The following is an 8,605-nucleotide window of genomic DNA, read 5'->3' as shown; positions in this document are numbered from 1 at the left end:
ATGTTCCTCTGCTTTTGGCCTTAGCATCTACCACTGTGCACAGCATTGAGAAGACCCACAATTAAAGGTCTGTTGGCCAGGACTGTGGAAACAGGCCCATGGCTGAGGAAGACGACATTTTTATTTTTCTTTTTTCCTTTTTTTTTTTTGCATTAATTATTTTTATTTACAGAAAACAGTGTACATTTAATCCAGTTTCGTGGCAAGTTCTTTAGCCTTTGCCTTTTCGAGCTTGGCGTTGTGAGCTACAGACTTGGGACCCAGGACATTGCCTCCTCAGTGACGGTGGATCTCATCATATCTGTCATTGCAATTGGTCCTGATAGCTTCCACCAGCTTAGCCAAAGCACCTTTGTCTTCCGAGTTAACGTGTGTGAAGGCGACAGTGGTGCAGGTCTTCCTGTGGACTAGATGTCCCAGTCTTGCCTTCCCCTTGATGATGCAGTAAGGGACTCCCATTTTACGACACAGGGCAGGCAAGAAGACAGCCAGCTCAATGGGATCCACATCGTGTGCAGTCACCACCAGTTGAGCTTTCTTGTTCTTCACCAAGGTGGTGACGGTGTTGACTCCTGCTCGAAGGACAGGTGTTCTCTTCATGGGGACGTCCCCTTTGCCAGCCACTTTCTTCTCGGCCCAGGCCAACAGCCTCTGCTTCTTTTCTTGCTTCATCTCTGGTCTGTATTTGCGGGCCAGCTTAAGCAGCTGAGTAGTGTTTGGCGGTCCAGGGCCTGGGTGAACTGGTTAATTGCAGGAGGCACTTTCAGCCACTTATAGAGGATGGCTCTCTGCCGCTGCAACCTGATAGAGCGGGGCCATTTCACAAAGCAGGTGAGGTCTCTTTTGGGCTGGATGTCCTGTCCAGTGCCAAAATTTTTAGGCCTTTTCTCAAATAGTGGATTCACCACTTTCTTGGCCTCCTGCTTCTTCACGACAGCAGGGACCAGAGCCACCTTCTGCCCCTCGGCCTTCTTTCCTTTTGGCATCTTGGGCGGCGAGAAGAGGAAGAGGACATTTTTCTAGATGCAGCCGTGCACCTCTCACTATGTGCTATTTCCCCTATAGATGAGCCACTGGACATGCTTCTCATATTTGTAACATATATTCACAAAATGATGCAAGTATGATGATAAACAAATAGAATAAAATAAATGCTACCCATTTATTTCAAAATAGACACTATTTATGGGTATACCAGTATCTATTAGGCTTAAAATTATAATTTAATTTTTTTAAAAAAAACTAAGGGCTAAAATAGCAATCATTTTATTATATCGCACTATTTTGTGGGTCAGGAAATTGAGTAGAGTTCATCTGAGAAATTCTTCTTTTCCATGTGGGGCTATCCAGCTTGACTTAATAGCACTCAGGTAGCACCTTGGCTGGTCTATAGTGCTGAGGACTTCTTCAGCCACATGGCAGGGACAGCAGGAGGCTGACTCCAGGAGGGCAGGGGGCCCCTCTCCCTCTCCAGCAGTTAAATTGCACATCCTTCTTGGAGGAGGGCACCTGCACCCTGATGAATGTGGCCAGTTTCAAGTTATTATCATGATAACACATGACAGATTTTCTGAAATGTTAATGATGGGCTCCTATGTGTTGATAGGAACTGTCTCTAGCACATCCCTACATCCAAGAAACCCAGGGGAAAGGGATTTCCTCATGAAGCCTAGAACTGGCATCACATCATTTCTGCTGGTCTCTATTGGTTAAAGCAGCCACAGGCCAGTTCAGATGTAAAGGGAAGGACTATAGACCCCACATCTCAATAAGAGGGATTTCAAGTGATCTGCAACTATCTGTAACGCCTTGTATGTATGTGTGTGTGTTTGTGTGTAACGGTGTAAGCATATGGATGAAAGTCTGTATGGGCTAAGGTTAGATGGCAAATACTGTTTTATAGCCTGTTTAATGTGTCATGAGCATGAATCTTTCCGTGTCAATAAGCATTTCTTTGTAATATTACTTTTGATATGACAATAGTATCTCACCATTTTGCTTGACTGTAATTATGTATTCGTTGATCGGTTACGTTTGTTCCAATGTCCTTCTCTAGCAACATTGCAGTAATGAGAAAAACCTTGGTGTCATCTTGATTTCCCGTGAGATCCTGTGTTCCATCCCCCCACCAGTCAATCTCTTTGCCTGTCCTCTTTGCTGCCAGTTTCCCTCTCAAAACAGACCCTGAAAATGTCTTGCAATCATTCAGTGGCCTCCCTTGCAGCTAGAGAATGGCATGTGATGTAGTTCAGGTCAACCAGATGAAAAGCTAAGTCAGCCAAGACAGTCTAGGAAAGTCGCTCCTCCATGAAAATGGAAGTTCAAATCCTCAGGAAGTGACTTCCACTTCCTCTAACCTTTGGCTCCTGTTGTGAATCAAGTGCCACTTCAAACCCCAGCAGCCAGCTTGCTGTCATGAGAGGAGGCATGGGGTCTGCATGGAGGCCCACCTGAGCTCTCCTGAGAGGGTGCCGTGAAGCCCATGGCTTCTCTTTAGATAAGAGCAGTCCATCTTCAGATAGGAATCATTTTCCTTGTGTTCTGTTACTCGCGTATTAGAACATCCAGTTTTTCTTAAGATAAATTCCTAGGTGAAGAAATATCAGGTCAACAGAAAAGCATGCGAGATTTCAATCCTTGTTGTTAATTTACTCTTGCCTTTGTTCATTTCCCTACAGGCTCATTAACATAAATTTTGCTGTATTTTTGCTTATGTAAAAAATTGGTGTCAATTTAATGGGCAAAATAATGGTGTCTCGTTTACATTTGTATTTTTATTACAAACTGTTTGATGTACTTACTAGTTATCTAGTTATCTGTACTTCTTATTATAGGAATTACCCACACATATTCTTTACACATATTTTTGTATTGGGGTGTTTATCTTTTCAATGATCACTTAGACCTCTTTAAGTTTGGAGAAGAGCAACCCAGTTCTATTTGATTGAAATCTTTTCCTGAGTTAGACTTTGATTCATAATTTTGTTTATAGTAATTTTTATGTGTGAATGTTGAAAATGTTTACATAATCAAATCAGCCCTTTCCCTCTTCTGGTTTCTATTTTAGAAGTCCCTCTCCTAGGATTATGGAAATATTTACCTCTGTGTTTCTTTAGTAAGTCGCTGATTATAATCTATTAAAGATGCAAGCCTTTAATCCCCCTGGAATTTATGCTGGTGCGCACCTAGCGTCACTTCTGTCCCACTGTTCAGCAGTGCCGCCAAGGCACCTCGAGTTTTGAAATATATCGTTTCTCCACTTAGGATCTTCCTCACACTGTGTAGACTGCTCCTGCTCCTGCTTCCAGTCATTTACTGACTTTTTCAAATTATCAAGCCAGTTATGAGATTAGTGGCTAACTACTGCCAATGTTGATCAAAATGGCCTGCCAAAATTGTATGTCTAACCATTCCCCTTTGGGAAACAAAAGGACTCTATCATGTCAGTGTGTGTGTTTCTAAAGTTCCCTTGTAGTACCAGGCATCATTTTCTTTATTGATGATGGTGATCCTTGACCTCAGTCATAAAAAATGGATAGGGAATTTTAAAAATGTATCCATATTTCATGAGATGAGAAGTCAGCATTCTTCCCTGTGTTCACCTGTTCCCTTCCCAAACACACACTTCTACCTGTCCTGTTCCCCAGATGTTGTGGAGTTCAGGACTGAGGTATGGACCAGGAACTGTAGAAGCAGGCTGTTGAAAAGAAGAGAATATTGTCAATCTCCTTCTATAAGGGGTACTTTAAAGCAATGAAGTCACTTATAGCTAAAATACTTTTATGTACAGATCCTGTGTTACAATAACATACCTTACTCTGTGTTGATAAAGAATATGAATTTGCACCCTCATTTGCTAAACAACAAACTAATTTACGGACCATTTAGGTCGAAGCAAGGTGTCTCATGTTCTGTGCTCTGGCATGGACTCCATTGCACGTAAAAAGAAAAGGACTCCATATTGATATCTTGCTGTGTTTTCTACGGAATTGGATGTTACCTGTTTGAAATGTAAGCCTCTGTGCTTTGCAGTGTTTTAGTGACATCCAGTCATATGGTGTACCATAGTGTAGTGTAGCGAAGTGCATACAGCGTAATGTAGTGCAGTACAATGAAACATGTTTCTGGTAATGGCAAAAACTCATAAAATGTAAGAAATACGGATCTTTTATAAAATGTACCTATTAATCACTTGAGATATAGCTTAAGGTAAAGGCACCAGAGTTTTTAGCTTTTGCTTTTCCTTGCCACTACCAGATCTCCTCTGTGTAGTTTAACACAAGTGCTTCCATGCAAGCACAATGCCTAAAGGTAACCATGAGGCAGGGTCTCATTTCTCTTCGATTGATGCTTTCCAGCTGGATACAATAATAAAGAAACCACATCTCAACACAGAGTTCTTTTGTCCTCTGTGTGGGATTTTTTGCTAGACCTGCCTGCGTTTGCCTTTTTCACACAGTTCTTATTGAAATCCAGGCATGTCGCTTTCCACCATTTATTGAGAAAGCTATGAAGGCAGTGGGTACAAGGTTTCTGACAGCAGCCCCCACCATACCATGGAAGTGGGTGTATAGATGGGCCAAGGGAAGTAAATCCAGCTTCCCGGGTCCATTTTTGAAATCTTAGATCCTCAAGAATTCTGCATCTAGTCAACCCCCAGTAGAAAGCCTAAAATACACAGAAATTTTACTCTCATTCACCAACTACTATTTTAGTTTACTCAGTTATCATCCCAACATTCATCAGTGAATGGACATTTTTATTTTTCTCACATTGGGTTTCTATCCACTTTAATCTTTTGAAATTGGCCACTAAAGACCAGTATTCACCAGGAATATCCTTTTTCCCAAATGTAGGAGTTCCCTTTTGTGCTCATTCTGGGACAGTCATTACCAATACTGTGGATAAGTCTCTCACCTGGAGAAGCCCTGTGTCCCCACCCCTGACTTCTTACATTAACTCCATTCCATGCTTCAACACTGTACAGTCGCATCCACTAATACTGAGCTGGACCTCAAAGTCAGCTTCTTCTTAGTGATCACAACATGATCAGTGTGCATTTGCCTGTCACCTGTGTTGTGCAGCACTTTGGCAGGAGTGTGGCAGATGTGTGAAGGATGAAGCCATTCCTCCTCACTGTTGCCCAGGTGGTAGCTATTCTCACCCTCCTTGTCTGATCCTAAGCCTTTTCTGTGGGTCCTTGCCATTCTCCGTGGCAACAAGGGCAAGGGAACAACGTAAATGTCAGAACCCCACCATTTCTAGCAACTCTAGCAAAATTCCTAAAGCCACTCACCACCAGGGTGAAGTCCACCTTCTACTGCTCCTGAGGATTCTGACCATGCAGTAGAGCAGCCTCCTGGCAGCAGAGAGGAGAGCCCTATCTCATTTCTACAGCAGTGACTCAGCATGGCTGCTCCACTCAGGACAGTCATCTCAACCAACTGCACAAAGGCCTCCTGAAACCCTCTCCTGACCTCATACAGTTCATAGTCACTGAAGACCACTTTCTCAAGTTTGCAAGAATGAGGGCCATGTGACCGGCTGGGACTCCGTCAGCCTTGGTCTAGCTAGGCTAGGCTCCAGAGTGTTCCAGGACTCAGCTCCTCCTAGAAGGTACAAAAGTTAGATTTAAAGTAATCCTCTTTACTGTTATCTTCTTTTTCTTCTGGAGAGCATGCAATTTTTAATCTTTATTGCTGACCAGGACAACTCAGCATGGCTTGTAAATTATTCTTCAACACTAAATGTCCTGATGATTGTTCTCCTGACTTCTACAAGGGTCCTTAGGAAATGCTGTGGGCACCCATTTTTCTACATAGTACTGTGGTTCTTAATCCAGCACAGTAAAGTTGCGTGTACATTTTTCAGACTCCATCGGTGGTTCTCGGTGGCAGATGAGGGGATCCTGATGCAGGACCTTTGAGGGACCAACTGTAAGAGCCTCCTCTTTCTCCGGGCTCCCTTCTCCTTTTGCTGCCATCCCCCATGTGACAAGGGGCGCTGTGTCGCACACAGAGGACTGCATAGTTGGGGAGTGTGATCATGAAGTATTGCATTTATTAGACAGCAGAGTAAGCAGAGACTTGAAAGGGGCTTTTCATGTGAACCGACTGTCATGAAGTTGGGAGGGGTGAGAAAAACAGGGAGAGAAGGTGATGCCACTGCCTGGGGTAGCAGGCAAGAATGGAGCAAAGCATGTCACACAGATTTGTCATCTCAACACCCATCCCAGAGCAGAGCAAGCCCTTCCTGTAGGTCTGCTGCTTAGCAAAATAGACACCAGAAATACACTTTCCTGGTCTCCCTAGCAGCAGGGGTGCAGGCATGTGACCTTGGCTCAGCAAGTCAGCTGCATGAGAGCAGGTTGTGGAGTCACTCAAGGCATTACCCTGCCTGCGTCCCATCCACCATCCTCTCCGGCCTCCCTAGAGAATGCATCTTCCACCCAGTGTCTTCCACCACTTCCATCTTCTGATTACACCAGCACAGATGGTTTTCTACAACAGTAAAACTCAGATTTTAACTGGTGCAAATCAAAAGACATTCTCTCCCGTGGATGCCTGGACTCAAAAGTAGGATTGTAAAAGTGCAATTACAGAAAGTTGATCCCACGCATGCACCATAGTCATGAAAGGCTGCTGGAGTGACTCACAGTCCCAAGAAAACCTCCCAGTGGAGACTTGCTGGGGCACTGCTGGACTTCGGGCTCTGGGGGTAAGAGCTGCATGCATTCTGTTCAGCAAGGAGGTCCCATTGCCCAGTGTGGAGCCTGGCACAGAGGAGATACTCATCCAAGAGTTGCCAAGCTAAATGGCTGGGGCAGAGGGGAGATGAATGGGCATCCCAGCTGGATGAGAGAAGGCAGGGAAGCAGGAAAAAAGTATTAACAGTATTACTCTCCAAAACTTAATTTTCACCAAAGGACTTAGAGATGACATAAACCTAGTCCAAAGTATTCTATTCTACTCTATTAGACCACACAGGTATAAGAAGGGTGGAAGGCAAGTCAAAATATGAGGGTCTGAGTTTACTCTGATTCTTTTTCAATCGTAAGCACTGCCAGTCCCATTGATAGTCAGTCAGTACAGCCCCACAGGGTATTCTCAGCACAGCACACGGAGACACGTGCTCTACTGTGCTGTCACGGACAATGAGTTCATTACTTGACATGCAGTCACAGAGATAGGCTGTTGGGAAGATTGAGAGCCCTCTCTTTTTCTATTCCTGTTACAGTGTTGGGTACCAATTCTCCCAGATGATCTGGAATTTTAAAACAGGCTGCAATGAAAACAGAGTATATAAGGCTCCTTCCTTTACCCTATGCCTGTAAATTTAAGATTTCTACCACCAAAGCTAGGAAGGAAGGAAGAAGACCCCATTTGCTGGACAACATTTGTTGAACAAGCTATTTTTGGACAGTTTATATCTAATCTTATTTAATGTTTCCATAGCTCTGTGACAACCATATCATCAACATCATCATTATCATACTTTTTAAGAGAAGTTAGAAAAGTTAAATACTCTGTGGTTGTATATCTAGCAAGTAATTAAGGAAGGTAGATTTGAACCATGGCCTCTAGTCCCCTGTTCTGAGCACCACTGTGACTCCAGGCTGCTTCCAGAGGCATTTCCAACCTGTCCGCCATTTTGCAATAGGCACCATGTCCCATCAGACTAAGGTTGGGCTGTTCCTGCATGTTAATCAAAGCGATTCCAAGTCCTAGCTGGGGAAGGAGCACCTCTAGACATAAGACGATGCATTGCTATGTTAAGTTCATTGTGTCAGGCATTTTTCTGATTGCCTGGAATACAGATGTGAACACAACAGAATATGTTCACAGGTGAGGAGGTGAGGAGAAGGAGTGTGGGGTGCATCTCCCCCCAGATCAATACTCTGCCCCTCTACCCACGGCCATGGCGCTCAAAAGCCAGCCCTTTACCCATGGCCACAGCCCTCAACATGCCTACTGCCACCACTAACCCTTTAGGTCAAAGGGTGGTGAAGGCCTCTTGCAGCTGCTAGATCCTGGGTTTTCCCCTCTCCCATGTTGCCCCTGTTAACCCATCCCACTCTGTAGATAGCCCCTGACTAAACTCCCTTCAGTTGCACCCACTGAGGGGTCCCTGCTTCCTGATGGGATCCAGATTCACAAACTGGTTCCCAGGAAACAACCAGGAATGGGGGGCTCTTACCATACGCTCATGGTCCAGAGCTTCACTCCACAGTGTTCTGGTCCCAGGACTCTGAGAAGACAGATCCTACACTTTAAAACCTTTCCTTTTAATTGATATCTTTAGTCGGCTAGTATTGATATTTTCAGCTGTAAATTATCTTTACATTAAAACATTAATAGTTTCTTCGTAAGTTCAGTGGGGATAACAAGAGAACCCACCTCTGGAGTTGGTGTAGAGACTCAATGAGTTAATGCACACGTACATACAAGGAAAGTGCTCGACAAATCAGCTATTTCTGCTCCTATCATTTATTTTTGAAATGATTCTTTTGTTATGAGTTCTGTTTCTTACATGGCACAGCTAAGGCTTCAAAGAAAATACCCAATGAATAAAATATGTTGCTAGAACTCCAGGAACTAGGATGTCA

The 8,605-nt window shown here is 43.9% G+C and overlaps 1 pseudogene across 1 annotated transcript; it reads right to left on the bottom strand.

Annotated features, from left to right (window-relative positions):
- Positions 1-201: 201 nt before the first annotated feature.
- LOC108298117 lies at positions 202-986 on the bottom strand (annotated as a pseudogene). The gene has a single exon (XR_001822453.2). The product of XR_001822453.2 is annotated as a 60S ribosomal protein L7a-like (transcript).
- Positions 987-8,605: the final 7,619 nt, after the last annotated feature.

This window comes from Cebus imitator, unplaced genomic scaffold, assembly GCF_001604975.1.
Source record: "Cebus imitator isolate Cc_AM_T3 unplaced genomic scaffold, Cebus_imitator-1.0 Scaffold888, whole genome shotgun sequence".
In the NCBI taxonomy this organism is placed as follows: Eukaryota; Metazoa; Chordata; class Mammalia; order Primates; family Cebidae; genus Cebus; species Cebus imitator.
The sequence above is the reverse complement of the archived record's forward strand: the minus strand, read 5'-3'. Positions and strand labels throughout refer to the sequence as shown.